Below are 14,880 nucleotides of genomic sequence, written 5' to 3' on the forward strand. Positions count from 1 at the left end.
TGTGGCCTTGAAAAATGTGCATATCATCTGTTCTCTTCCTTCAATCAGGTTGGAATGTGCCGACCTTGCCTGTGTCTGTTGAGTCTTATGAAGTATCTCCAGGGATTTTTAAGGCCAGACAAGAAAATGCTCTGAAGGTAGATGAAAGGGAAGTCTGTGCAGCAAGCCCCAGCACAAGCCAGAGAAAAATTTCTGAATCTAAAGCAATCTGCTTTGTTGCATCTGGACAAAGCTCTGAGAGGAAGGAGAGGCATGTGCTGCCTTCCAAATGGACAGGAGCGTCGTGTCAGACTCTTGCTGGCAGGTGCTCTTCATTGGTAGAGCTCCTCCCCAGCCATGAGAAAACAGATGGATTGTATAGTCTTCTGAACTGGAACTCTTCACTGTTACCTGTCTCTTGCACAAAGACCTTCATTTTTAGGAGATTTTGTGTTTCATCTAGAAATCAATTGTCAGGATATTGTACTTGGAAATATTTGATCTATATCCTTTGAAAATTTAAAGGTAGAGGATTGACTGGCAAGATTCTGAGAAGAACCGTATAAACTTTATGAGTAAAACAAAATGCCTTGTTTGAGTTCAGTAAACACAGACTGAGTCTCTTCAGTGCCAGTTAATGAGCCTACCTAGATGAGGATGATCCTGTCATGATGGATCCTTCAGTTCAGTCCAGTATAAAAAGTATATAATGGGGGCACATACAGTGTGTCCCTGGCAGGCAGGGGTGAATGTACCTAAAGAAGATTGGGAAAGTGTCTAGTAGGGTGGATGCCATTGCTGTTGTTCACCACGTGCAGAAGAGGGGGAGGGACATCATAAGCAGAGGGATGGATGTACACAAAAGACATGGAGTGTGTGCACATGACCTGTGCTGGACCAGTAGGGAGGTTTGGATGGCTAGAGCTTCTTTAAAAAATTTTTTTTAATGTTTATTTTTGAGACAGAGAGGGAGAGAGAGGGAGTGAGCGAGCAGGGGAGGGGCAGAGAGAGATGGAGACACAGGATCCGAAGCAGGCTCCAGGCTCTGAGCTGTTAGCACAGAGCCCAAGTTTGGGGGCGGGGGATGGGGACTTGAACTCACGAACCGTGAGATCATGACCTGAGCCAAAGTCACACGCTTAATTGAGCAACCCAGGCACCCCAACTGGCTAGAGCTTTATGGTGACGGGGCCTAAGTGAGTCTAAGATCTGCTGGGGTTAGTTGGAGATGGGAGGTTGAGCATGTGGAGATAGGGTGGGTGTCACTAGGGCATTCCTAAACTGGAAGCAGGAGGGGGTTGAGACATAGGAGGCAACTGCTACCTGAAAATAGCTTGTATGTTGCATGAGCAATATATGTTAAGATGTCAACAAATCACAATTTATTTTTTGTCTCCCACTGAGCCTGTGTAATTTATTTAGTGGGGTAAAATACCCCATCAGTCTTCATTCAGTACAACTCTTCTTCATCTACCCTATAGAACGCCAGGGTCTCCTATGAGCTCCTTTCTTCACTATAGCCTCGTCTGAAGCAAGTGGGAGAGAGCCAGTGGTGTCTGAAGGGGAAGCAAGGTCAGGTTCTTCTGTTATTCTCCATCCTCCCCCACTCTCTAGATGCCGGTTTGACCCCATTAGAGGGTAAGGGCTTTCTGTGATGGGATAGCTTCACTCTCTCTAGAGGCCCGACCACATGTTTAATGCTGGCTCTCTTCCTTGCGGGAAACCAGGTCTGAGACTTTGCATTTGTAAATTTTGGACATGATCAGCTGGCACCTTTCTTTGAAGTTTTACAATTGTTATTTTGAGGAATCTCTGCGGAAATGTTACTTTTATTTTTCTGTTAAGTGTATAATAAATATCTGGGTGGTTGGGATATGGAAAGCTGGCTTGGAGATATGTTGGGAAGAGGGAGGAATAACAGATAGCCACAATTAAACAATAGTGAACATTTATTGAGAATGTATAATATGTTAGGTGCTGTAGGAAGCCCATTATACAGAATAATGCTCTTAACTGTCATAACTCTGTGAGGTAGGTACTAGCATTTTCCTCATTTTATAGATGAGGAAATAGAGGTACAGAGAGGGTTAAATAACTTACCCTAGGTTGCAGAGTGAATGGCATTACTGGGATTCCAACCCAGGCAGTCTGACTCCACAGATTGCTCTTAATCACTCTGCAGCATTGACATTGACAAAATGCCCGAAATTGTACCGAATACTTTACATAGAGTCTGTCATTTAACCGTTTCATTAATTATGTGAGGCATGTTTTGTTACAATTCCTATTTTAGAAATGAAGAAACTGAATCTCAGGTTAATTTACTAAGGGTCATATAACCAGAGCTCAGATATTAATCCATGTCAGATTGATTCTTATGATTTTGCTCCTAGCTGCTGCACTACTGGATTCCTCGTGGAGAATGCAGCATGACAGGCACTGATGTGTGATATTTTGGGATAGCACAGGGGTTCAGAGTGCAGGCTCTGCACCACGACCTCCTGGGCTGAGGTTCTGAGCTCGCACTTCCCAGCTGGGGGATGTTGACCGTGTTCTGCTCTGCTCTGTAGAATTCTTACTGCATGTCTCGTTCAACCTCATCTATAAATGGGGTAATAATTGTACTTACATTGTAGAGTCATTATGATGATAAAATGAATTAATGTGGGTAAAACACTTAGAAGGTGCCTAGTGCATAATAAGTGGTCTACAGATGTTAGCTATTATTATTATGTTAATTCAGAATAGAACCTGGAGACTTCACTGTAAGTGTGTACCTGCCTGTTCCTAGGCTATTAATAAATAGGAAATACAGATTCAGGTTGCAGAAACAAGGTTCTGCTCCTCAGTGTTTTCCAGGACTAAGAACTTTGGGACAGAAGTAAAATTGCTTTCTGTCAAGGTGGTAATAATTTTTAGGTCCCTTTTTGTTTCCTTTAACAAATTCCGTCTTGTCACTTGAGTACACCCTTGAGCAATTATATAGGAATACAGGACTTCAAGTTTTCTTGGAAAGAAAAAATTTGAATAGTCTGCCATCTTGCTCTAATCAAAAGCTAAGCTGACATTTAAGGCCAGGATAGGGTTTTGCCCTAAGCTCATCATATGAATCCAGTCTGTTCTTATGACTTCAATGGATTCTTTTACTCAGAAACAAATGATTCAGTGCCTTTGATGTTTAGGACAATTCTAGATACTAGGAATATAGTAGGGAACAAAATGGACAAAAATACCTGCTTTCAGGGTGCTTACATTCTAGTGGATGAGATAGGCAATGAATAAATAGGTGAAATATATAGTAAGTCAGATAGCAATGAAAGTAATAGAGAATAAATAGGGAAAGAGAAAGTGCTGGGGGACATTTTGTTTTATTTTATTTATTTTTTAATGTTTATTTGAGAGAGAGCGTGAGCAGGGAAGGGGTCAGAGAGAGAGGGAGAGAGAGGAGCCCAAGTAGGCTCTACACTGTCAGCACAGAGCCTGACGCAGGGCTCTATCTCATGACTTCTCACACCATGAGATCATGACCTGGGCCCAAACCAAGAGTTGGATGCTTAACTGACTGAGCCACCGAGGCACCCCTGGTGGATTTGTAATTTTAAATAAAATGTCAGGTTTAGGTGTGATGATGTAATTGAGATTTTGTTGAAAAAAAAAAAGAGCCTTTATCATTTGGACATGTATACAGACATATTATGATGAAGTATACTGAGGTATTATGATGGAAAAAAATACTTGAGATTTGCTTTAAAATAATCCAGAATTGGGCATGGGGCATCAGGAAGATCTCGGTTGAACAAGGAAGATAGGTATTGAGTGTTGAAGCAGGGTGACAAGTATGTAGGCGTTCATTAACCTTTTCTCTCTATATTTATTTGAAAATATCCACAATAAAAAGTTAAAAAATAAAAATTACAACATCTTACACATGTACTAAATTCAAACAATAGGATTCCATTGTGAAAACATAGACCTGTGGGGTGTCTGGGTGGCTCAGTCTGTTAAGCCTCCCACTTTAGTTCCGGTCATGATCTCGAGGTTTATGGGTTTGAGCCCCATGTCGGGCTCTGTGCTGACAGCTCGGAGTCTGCTTGGGATTCTCTCCCCACCCCCTGCCCCTGCCCCCCGTCCCTCTCTTGCTCATGTTCGGTTTCTCGCTCAAAGAATAAATAAACATTAAAAAAAATAATCTCATTGAAAACATAGACCCGAAACCCTAAATCTACAGATACAAAAATAATTAACAAAGTAATTATTTAAATTATTAAGCTTGTGGGGCGCCTGGGTGGCTTAGTCGGTTAAGCGTCCAACTTTGGCTCAGGTCATGATCTCATGGTCTGTGAGTTCAAGCCCCGCATTAGGCTGTGTGCTGACAGCTCAGAGCCTGGAGCCTGCTTCAAATTCTGTGTCTCCCTCTCTCTGCTCCTCCCCTGCTCTTGTTCTCTCTCTCTCTCTCTCAAATAAATAAACATTAAAAAAAATTTAAAAAATGAATAAATTATTAAGCTTATGTCAAGAACTTATATAAAATTATTAAATTCAAAATTAGCAAAATAATTGAGTGTCAGGGATGGCTTTGCTGAGAAGGGGCTTGTCCAAGTGGAGACCTGATGGGGTGGGGCTGGGGGTGAGGATGAGGAGACTGGTAGGGTGGGGATGAGGCAGTGAGCCCCGGGAGTTCTGGAGAAAAGCCTTTCAGAGCAAGTGATCCAAAATGTGAGTCAAATTCGGATTGTTGTGAAGGCAGGGGCATTTCCCATGTCCTGGAGGCAAATGGTCCATGATGATGCCTTTCATGTGTAATGCTCTTTGTAGTTTGGGAATCTCTTTACAAACTTAGAAGGTAGGGTCATATCTTACTCATCACTGCTTCCCCAGTGCCTAACAGAGGTCCTGTGCTCGTTGAGTGTTGAACATTCATTTTCTCATATCTTCTTCAGTAACAGACCTGTAGGGTAAACAGGGAAGAAATCTTTACTCCCCTTTAATGCAGACGAGGTATCACTTGATATCATTAGGAGTCTTAAATCATGGAGCTATTGCTAAATGGTGGAGCTGCTTGATTTCAAATCCTGTGAGCCTTTTCCCTCTACCACATACATAATGTATTAAGGGACCCAGTCTCCTGAGACAGAGGAATCGAGAGATGATTAAAGTTTTGGTGGTACAGTTTATTTGAGAGGCAAATAGAGCACCTAGTGCTTCATGTGTGGACTCTTAGGGCCAAATTTAATTTCCTCTAACCGTGTGTGGCCACAGAAAATAAGAAATCCTGTTAGAGTATAAACCCAGGCATGAAACTGTTGCTCTGAAACTCAGTATCACTTAACACTAAAAAAAGTAAAACAGAGCAAGACTCACAAAAGGCATTTTACAGGCGGCTTAAAAGTTATACACCCAGGAAATTATGCATGGTGTCTATATGCATATACATTGAATTTCAAGTTCATTGGCTTTAAGCTTTCTTTCCCTATGTAGAATATTTATAACCAGAAAATAGATGAGACTTTGGGGCTTAATGAAAAGATTTGTATGTAACATATGTTTCCCTTTATAGGAAATAATCTCTTAGCCTCTTGAATATGGCTGAATTTTTAAGTCCTATGGAATAATTTTATTTGACTCTTAAATCATATAGTTTTCTTCCTTTTTTTGGTGTGTCCTGTTTCCTCTAAGGGTCTTAGGTTTAATTCTGGAGGCTTGTTCAGAGTAAGAATACGGTAGTCTTTTGTATTTTTAGTTGATTCTATGTAGATATGTCTTTCACAAATGTTAAAATAGTGCAGGTGTTAGGCAATTACGTCAGGAGTATATTTAGAATTGTAACTTCATGTTCTTTGTTTCATCTTTGGGGGACAGATTTAATTAACAACCTAAATGAGTTTCTTGGCTCTTAGAAGAACATGCTTTAGGGAAATTAGAGTAAGTTAGAGGCAAGTATGCATTTTTTTTTTTTATCTTAAATGTCATTTGGGAGAAATGGTTTGAGTTAGTATGAAGTTACTCAGGGGGACTCGTTGTCTTTTAAACACACACTTTAAAGAGCTTGTAAGTTTGTAATAGAATGTACCACAGGGTCCGATTTTTATATTTTAGGCTCCCCCTGGATGCACCTGAAGGTCTGCAATAATGTGTCTCCCACAAGCTTTTCTAAAGGGTCAGCTATTTGAGACTTCTGTGGAAACCAAACTAATTTAGCAGAAATAATTAAACTCTGGCAAGGTCTATGGCTAGGCATAGTAATACTTGTATGCAAATAGTAACTAATGTTGGTATTAAAAAGTTTACATTAGAAATGTAGGCGCTAACCTCAAAAGCACACAGAAAGACCCTCTTCTGAAGTTATAATTAAAAACTGTCACCTGGGGGTGCCTGGGTGGCTCGGTCGATTAAGCTGACTCTTGATTTCAGCTCAGATCATGATCTCATGGTCTTAGGAATTGAGGCCAGACTTACTGTACAATAAATACATATATATATACATATATATATATTTATGGTACTTTTTAAATTACAGAAGTATCTCATGAGCATATGAAAAATCTCAAACTATATAGTTGAATTTTTAAAATATTTTCTGATGACTTGAAAAATGATGATTTATCTATTTTTAGTAAATAGTTATATTTACTGTGTGTGTGGGATACTGTATGTGTGTATTTCTAGGAGTTTCTCCGTAAATTTCCAGAAATTATTGCTTTATTTATTTACATGCTAGGTTAGTGTCAACGTAGGTTGTGACTTTAAACAAAATAAAAAGACTTCTTAAAAATTAACAACACTTATATGTATTAGTGGAATATCACATTATGGCAATATATTTTCTCTTTCTGTAAAAATATGTGATGGCCTGCCCTAACTCCCTAGGCAGTATAAGAACATATTTCTTATGAGATGTTCAACAATCTCATTGAGAGGCAGAAAGGCTGCTTGGGTTGTGATGAGTTGTTTTATCCACTCTGTACATTATGAATAGTTTGGATCGTGTGTAGTTAGGGGCAAGGGGAGTTTTTCAGAGGAGAAGTGATGTGTCCTGTGGGAGGAGACACTAGGTTCCAACTTCCATGTGAGTCTCTGGCATTCAGGGGGAGCTGATAAATGAACAGAGCTAAAAGTTCTCAAGAGCGACCTACCTTACTGTTAAGGTTACGGGCTCAGTGGTCAGGGTTGTACTCCTGGATGGAGAATAGGAGATATCTGAGGCATCTCCTGTTATCCCTTGGGTGAGTCATTGGTGCTACAAAATGAGTCCTTGGAAGGAGAGCTTGGAGTATGTTTTTTTGGCAGAAGTCTGCTGGCAGAGTGTAGGGGGTACTTTCTGCTCTGAAAAGAGCCTTTCATCTTGGGATTGTTACTGATACGGGGCAATAGGGATATTTACCACATTGACATTTAGAAGATGTGTGCATTTAGGTAAATTTGGACTTCTGTAAACATTTGTTTATTCTTTTCTTCTAAAATACGTTTTTGATACTAGCATTGTGATCATTATTTAGGAAAATGTCCTATTAGGGCCATCCAATGGTAAAATTTTTCTGCGATTTCTAAGAGCAGTTTCTCAGCCAAATAAGATATGAAACCTCCTTGAAATAAAATCACACGGGCCTCTTAGACAGGACAGCCACTCTGTCCATGATTTTTTGGTACAATGGATATTTTCCTAGTGTTTGAAGTCCAGAATTCTCTTTGGATTTTCAAATATGAAATGGCATACCTGCCATCCAAAGGATTCAACCTATAGGCGTACCCACTGCGTTTAAAATCTGGGGTAGATGAAGCCAGCTTTATTTAAGACAGACCAAATGGGTATTGAAAATCTTAATGAAAGGACGCTTGATGTTATTGGCTCATTTCCTACCTTATTGAGTTTCTGTCACAGTTGCCTGAACAATGTTCAATGACTTAATTTAATTTACTTTCTTTCTTTCTGGGGGACAGGTGGACAAGAAATTCACACAGAAATAGCATGACCTTACAGCTAAGCAGATGTGTATAGACAATTAGAATGTGGGATGGGAATTCTGAGAAAATTATACTGAAATAATGATTGGATGTCGTAAAAGGGATTGACTCTCTTGATAAATTTACTTGCAATTATAAATACTTTGAAAAATATGTTGAAGAAGAGACGATTTTGCAATCATAGCCTTCTAAGAAAGAATGCCAGCCAAGAACTAGGACACTCATTTGTATTTTCAAAAGTCACGTCCCTTTTCACCTGTAGTGTGGTGTTAACTTTATGGGGTCTGGAGCCAGGCCCCTAGGATTCTTACTTTAGAGTGACTATTTCCTTCCTGTGTGACCTTGGGCACTTTGCAGAATCTTTTTGCAAAGTGGATATGATGATGGTAGCCCACCTTATAGGCTTTTTGTAAGGGCAAAATGAGTATTTGAAATGCTTAGAAGAATGTCGGGCACATAGTAAGTGCTCAGTAAATGTTAGAGATTATAATTTATGAGTAGTTTAATTTCTCTAGATCTCGGTTTTCTCATTTGTATAAGAATATATTTTTTCTGAGCTTATTGGTATGGATAATAAGAAAGGACCATTTTCCTGAAGGAATTTTGTCTCCAGGAGGAGAGAGAAATGTACTCAAAGGCCAAGGGCTCAATGCAACATAAACAACATCAGAGGTCACTTTGGATCTGGGCAGAAAATGGAAGGCTTCCTGGCCAACGTGCCAGTTGAGTTATGCTTTAAACCAATGGTTGCCAGACTTGGGAATAATATAAAGTGATAACATCTAGAAAACACCACTGGAAGCAAAATACAGATGCTAGACTTTATTTTGGTAAATAATGGAGGGGGGGGGGCTTCTCTCATCTAATGTAACCATAATTTTATGAAAGAAAGAAGGTACTTAAAGATGAAAGGATTCATCCCTGTCCAAGGATAAATTCACCATACGTGCTTTTATGGAATCTCATCACATTGTCATTTTCCCCTTCTCCTTGACTTAAGTACAGTTTCATCATGGAGCAGGCAATCTACCTACCAAGTGTGGGAAATACTACCTTTAAGGATAAGAAGATGTCAATAGCCAGAAATCATGGATGGGAAGAGAAAAAAGGAATTGAGCATGTAAACAAAGGTAGAATATTGAGATAATTCATATTAGCTGCTTCATTAGGTGAATCCCAAATCCTAGAGGCATAACACAGTGTGTTTACTTCTCAGTCACATGAAGTCTGATATGGGTCAGATGATCTTTCTTTACCTTGTAGCTATGCCATTTGGGACATGAGCCCTCCAAGGTGATTGGCAGGGGAGAGGAGACACGGAGGTACTCTTGGCTCTCAAGTTAAAGTTTTGGAGCAGAGACTAATATCAGACCCTTCTTAAAGAAAATAAAAGCTAACTGTTGGAAGTGGTAGATTTAAGGAGAAACAAGAGCATAAATGAGGGTAGTCATTCTAAAGTTAAATGTGAACAACAGTGTGGGAGTAGAGTTAATAGAAATTCTTGGCAACTTCTCAGATACAGAGGAACAAAGGAAACTAAGCAAGGCATTGAAGGTAATTCTAGAGATTGCATGGATGACGGTAAGTGAAGCAGGCAGAACATCATATGAAGAGGATGATCCAGATGGAGATGCACAGAAGACAAACATTTAGGTTTGGACACAAGGTAGACACTGGGCTCTCGATTTGGGAGAAGGTGGCTGGAGTCAAGGAGTGAATGAGATCGTATAGAAGGAAGTGCAGAGATATAAAGAGAGTGGCAGAGAAAGAGCCATTAAATACTATATTTTGGCCCTTTTGCTACTGGGTAGAAGAGAGAAAGTTGACACATTGAAGAATCCAGAGGAGTGATAAGAGGCCTGGGGAGAACCAGGAGCACTTCCCACTCCATTGTGCTCTCTAGGAAGTGGTTGGAGGAGAAAAAAATCCAAGCATGTACTGACAGGTACCATTTTTCAGTTTGTGACTTCAAACTTCAAGGAAGCCTGTGGAACTTTCCAGAAATCCTGTTGTATTATCCCTAAAGAATTCACCTTCCCCATTCCAAAGAGGAGCGTTCTACACTTTCTCCTTTTGCACCAAACCTTCAACACGGCCCGCATCTCCTCCCTCTGGACAGATGAGTTTGCTCCTTGTTTCACTGAGAAAATGGAAACGGTCTGAAGGGAGCCTCATTTCTCCACACCACATCCAGGCGGGGCCCAGCCTCTGGTCTGTCTACTGGGCATCTTGTCTCTTTCTGGAGGGGCTGTCCTGCTTCTCTCTGAGGGCCTTTTCTTCACTTGTGCAATGGCTTGCCTGCTCACTTGCTTCTGCTCCTGCAGCTGTTCTCCCCCTTTCTCCCATATCACCGTTTCCTTCTTCCTCCTGGGTTACTTCTGTCAGCACCTAAATGTGCTGAAGTACCTGTCCTCCTTGAGCTCTTCCTAGAATCCCATTTCCCTCTAGTTTCTGCCTCATTTTTCTGCTTCTCTTTGTAGCAATGCTCAGCAGGCCGTCTGTGCTCAGTGTCTTCCCCCGTGTTCTCTGTTTTGTTCTAATCAGCCTTTCCCCGCGTTGTGCCAAGGGTGCCCTTGCCAGCATTAGCAGTGACTCTTCTCTTGCTCAACCTGACGGCCGGTTCTTGACACTTATTTACTAGAACCCTCAGAAGGTTTTGATAAAGTTCACCACTTCCTTCTTACTGAAACACTAACTTTTGGAACACCTCGCTGCTGTGGTTTTCTTCCTGTGTTGGCGTGGCCCAGGGCCTAGGCCCTGGGTGTTTATCTGCATTTGCTCCTAGGTGATCTTATTCAGCCGATTGCTTATAAATATTATAAATACACAGGACTTTCCACTTTCCTCCAGTTCTGACCTTTCCATTGAGCTTTAGATTTGTATATCCATTTGCCTATTGACATCTGTAATAGAGCAACTAATAGGAACTCAGCTGCCCCAGGAAATCCAGCTGCCCCAAACAGACCTATTGGGCTCTCCCTCACCCTCCCAGCAAACAACCACCTGCCCCAGTCTTCTGCTCTCCATCCCTCCTGCACTCCAGGCCACCACCATCCTTCCACTGGCTTTGCAGCAGCCACCTGACTGACCTCTCTGCTTCCACTCTGCTTCTCCTCACCCCAAACCCAGCATACACTCTGTACGGCAGCTGGAGTGATCTAGGTTGAAAACTGAAATTAGACCATGTTACTCTTCTGTTTAAAACCCTCCAAATGGCCTTCCTTAACCTTTATGAGAAATACTGGTACCTTTTCCCATGGCCTGTAAGATCCTGGAAGGCCCATCTCTCTGCTTGCTCCTTGGTTTGCTTACCCTATTCTAGTCACGCTGGCTTCTTTCACCTTTTCCTCGAACAAGCCAAGACTGTGTGATAGGGCTTTAGCCTTCCTTTCCCCCAGGTATCTGGGTAACTCACTCCCTTGCTTGCTTCATCAGGACTCTGCTCAAATATCACTTCCTGAGAGAAACCTTCCTCAAAGATACTGTGTGAAGTGGCCACTCCCTATACCCTTTCTAACTCCTTTGCCCTGTCTTATTTTTCTTCATAGTCCTTATCACTACAAATTTATATTGTATGCTTGTTTACTTTTTACTCATCTATCTCCTACACTAGAATATAAGATCAGTGAGGGCAGAATCCATGGTATAGAAAGATGTTTTGTCTGCCCTTGTCCCACTGTCTGCTGTCAGCACCCCTGCTAGGAGATGGCGCTCCTATCCAGTCCTGGCCACCATCATACTTTTCTGCCACACAGCAGGGAGTCTGTAAGTGTGTATGAAGGAATGAATGAATAACTCACACGTTTTCTTGTTCAGAATCTTGCAGGTGATGGACTAGGCTGTGTGAATGACAACCCACACGTGTGCTGTCTTTGGCAGAGATGTGGTAGCTGGAAATAGGAGATTCTGCGGACTTCTGGCTTCTCCATTTTCCATACGTTCATCCTCAGTGACTTTTCTCTCCCCTTTCAGCTTCTTCTCCTCAGCACTCCCTCAGATAATTCAACCTTAAAATTCCTTTGGATTGAGAGAACTGTGGGATTTGGGAAAAGGCCGTGAAGTGTTAGAGATTATGCTGCCATCTAAAGGACAGAAGCGGTAGGAAGCCTGTCTTTGCAAAACTGAGAGCCGAGATTGGAAATTTCGTTGGCAGTGGGGGCAGCTAAGACCAACTCCGCCTGCTCAGAAAACGTATTGTTCTATCTGGTGAAAGTTGTTGGGGAATTAGCACAAATGTCTGCAAAAGATTGAAAGTCAGAAAATCACTTCGTATCTGTTTTTTTTCTCCCCTCCTTTAAAATACAAGTTTGTGTGTGTGTGTGTGTGTGTGTGTGTGTGTGTGTGTGTAGTGGGAAAGGAGGACTTTTTTTCTTTTTTTTGGCTGAGAGAAAAGATCCCAAAATGTTGACACTGGTTGTCTTTGGGTGATGGAAATATGGTATTTTTTCTTCTTTGTTCTCTTCTCTGAAGTGTCTTCAAAGTCCATTATTACTTAAGTGATTTTTTTAAAAAAGGATTTTTTAAATTTAAATGGGGGAATAAGCAAGGTTGAGCTGGAAAATGCATGCCTTGTGAAGATGAAATAAATGGAAGGAAATCTTTGATCAAATAAAAATTATGTTGAAAGAGTCATATGATATTTTGTGTTTTCCCTCTTTGAAGAGGCCTGTTTCTTAGGCTCAGACTTGACAAAATGCAAAGGCTTACATTTGGAGAAATAATTTAATATTATTAAAAGTGACCATTAGGATGAGTAGGCAAAATTGTGGATAATAGTTGGATAGTTGAATAATCTCTGACTTTTACAGGTAGAAGGTGAAAGAGGGATAATTTGGTTTGTGGAGGAGAAGCAACTTCAGAAATTTCAGAGGACTGCATTTTGGTTAAGAAGCAGGAGAGTTTGGAAAAGAACAACACACGTGCTAAAGGTCAGAAAAGTCCTGCAAAGGAATCAGCAAAGTAAGCATGCCTGGTCTGCAAAGATTATGGTCTAAACAGAGTGATTATTTATCCCATGCTACCTGAAAGCATTTGAAAACATTCATGGGTCCTCTACCCAGACAAGATCATCTGAGCCGGATGAAAATGTTTTTAAACTGTGAAAGCTATCTCACAATTTGAGTAGATCAGCAAAGGAACTTTGGGATCCAGGCTCATTAGAGATTTTTTTAAATGTTTATTTATTTTTGAGAAAGAGAGCATGAGTAGGGGCGAGACAGAGAGAGAGGGAGACAGAGGATGTGAAGAAGGCTCTGTACTGACAGATACGGGGCTTGAACTGACAAATGGTGAAATTGTGACCTGAGCTGAAGTCGGAAGCTTAACCCGACTGAGCTATCCAGGCACCCCTCATTAGAGCTCTTTTAAGGAACTGGAGCAACCATTAGGAAGAAGCTTGGCTGGGATGTGTGTCCAGAAGAGAGAGAACTAATGTCTAATGTGTGCTTAAGGGATGTAAGAGTTCCAGTGCTAGGGCACTTTCTAGGGGATAATTGGAAATGCTGTCCATTATGAGCTGAGGTTTGAATTAAGGGTCAGTGTTTTCGTGCCTACCCACAGAAGCCTGGGGAATGACCTGAAAGGAGGATTAGAGAAAGGTGAGGAGTCTTGCAGGATAAGACAGATTTTGGGAGTTTCTTCTGCATTATAGGTCTTGGGTTACAGTTTGCAAATGATACCTGCTGTGTAATAATAATAATGTTGAAGAGTTACTGTGTGTCAGGAACTATGCTAAGTGGTTTGTGAATAATATCTCAATCTTGTCCTAAATTAGGTGATATAGGTGCTTAATATGACATCTTAAAACAAGAGCGACAACCCCCAGACCAGGGAACTCCATTTAAGTAATTGTCCTCAGTTCACACAGCTAATAGGTATGTACAGTATAATCTGAGGCCTTAATTTAAATGACTACCCTTTATTGCCCAAGAGCCGGTTTTGAAATTTTGCTCCTATGACCCCTAAAGAGATTTCAAACTGGCCAACCTCTGCCACTAGCCAGTTCTTTGTTCTATCTCCTGTTGGTCCAGGAACCCTCTTAAGAACCCTCACCGATACATTCACTTTGGTAAACTTAACGGCAATAGCAACAAAAAACTCGAAAATCGAAGTTAAAAATTACATATGTTTTTCTGTGACCGTAAGGTTTATTATGTTAAAATATTTCTGTAGCATTGAATTTTCACTATGATTATTAATGGTCTACAGTTGCTCAAAATTGTATAGATGTATTAAAATATTTGATTGTTATTTTTATTTAATTTTTTTAATGTTTATTTATTTTTGAGAAGAGAGAGAGACAGGCAGAGTGCAAGCAAGAGGGGCAGAGAGAGAGAGGGAGACACAGAATCCGAAGCAGGGTCCAGGCTTCGGGCTGTCAGCACAGAGCCCAACGCGGTGCTTGAACTCATGGACTGCGAGATCAGGACCTGAGCTGATGTTGGATGCTTAACCAACTGAGCCACCCAGGCACCCCTTTGATTGTTATTTTTTGAAAAAGTGAAAATAGATGGGAAATGCATCTTTTAGTTAGACTGATAGAGGAGTATGTATGTGAAACTGTTTCTGAGGCTTTTAAAAAAGGAATTACCAAATTCTTTTTGGTTCTGGACCATTTTAAGGTTTGAGATGGGTGAGAGGTAGACTTTTCTTTTGTAAATAGGGAGAAAAGTGACTTTGAGAAGAGTGCACTCTCAGACCAGTTATAGGAAAAGTACCTGTAAGAATAGAGGATCTGCAAATCAATTCCTTTACAGCTGTCTGTGACCTTGCACCCATTCTAATATCTTCACACAGGGCAAGAGTACCTCCCTTGGAAGACTGCTGTCTGTCTGTCTGGTTTTTATTATTTATTTATTTATTTACTTATTTATTATTAAAGAAAAATTTTTTTAACGTTTATTTATCATTGAGAAAGAGACACAGAGTGTGAGCAGGGGA

This window comes from Prionailurus viverrinus, chromosome B4 (genome assembly GCF_022837055.1).
Source record: "Prionailurus viverrinus isolate Anna chromosome B4, UM_Priviv_1.0, whole genome shotgun sequence".
NCBI classification, from domain to species: Eukaryota; Metazoa; Chordata; class Mammalia; order Carnivora; family Felidae; genus Prionailurus; species Prionailurus viverrinus.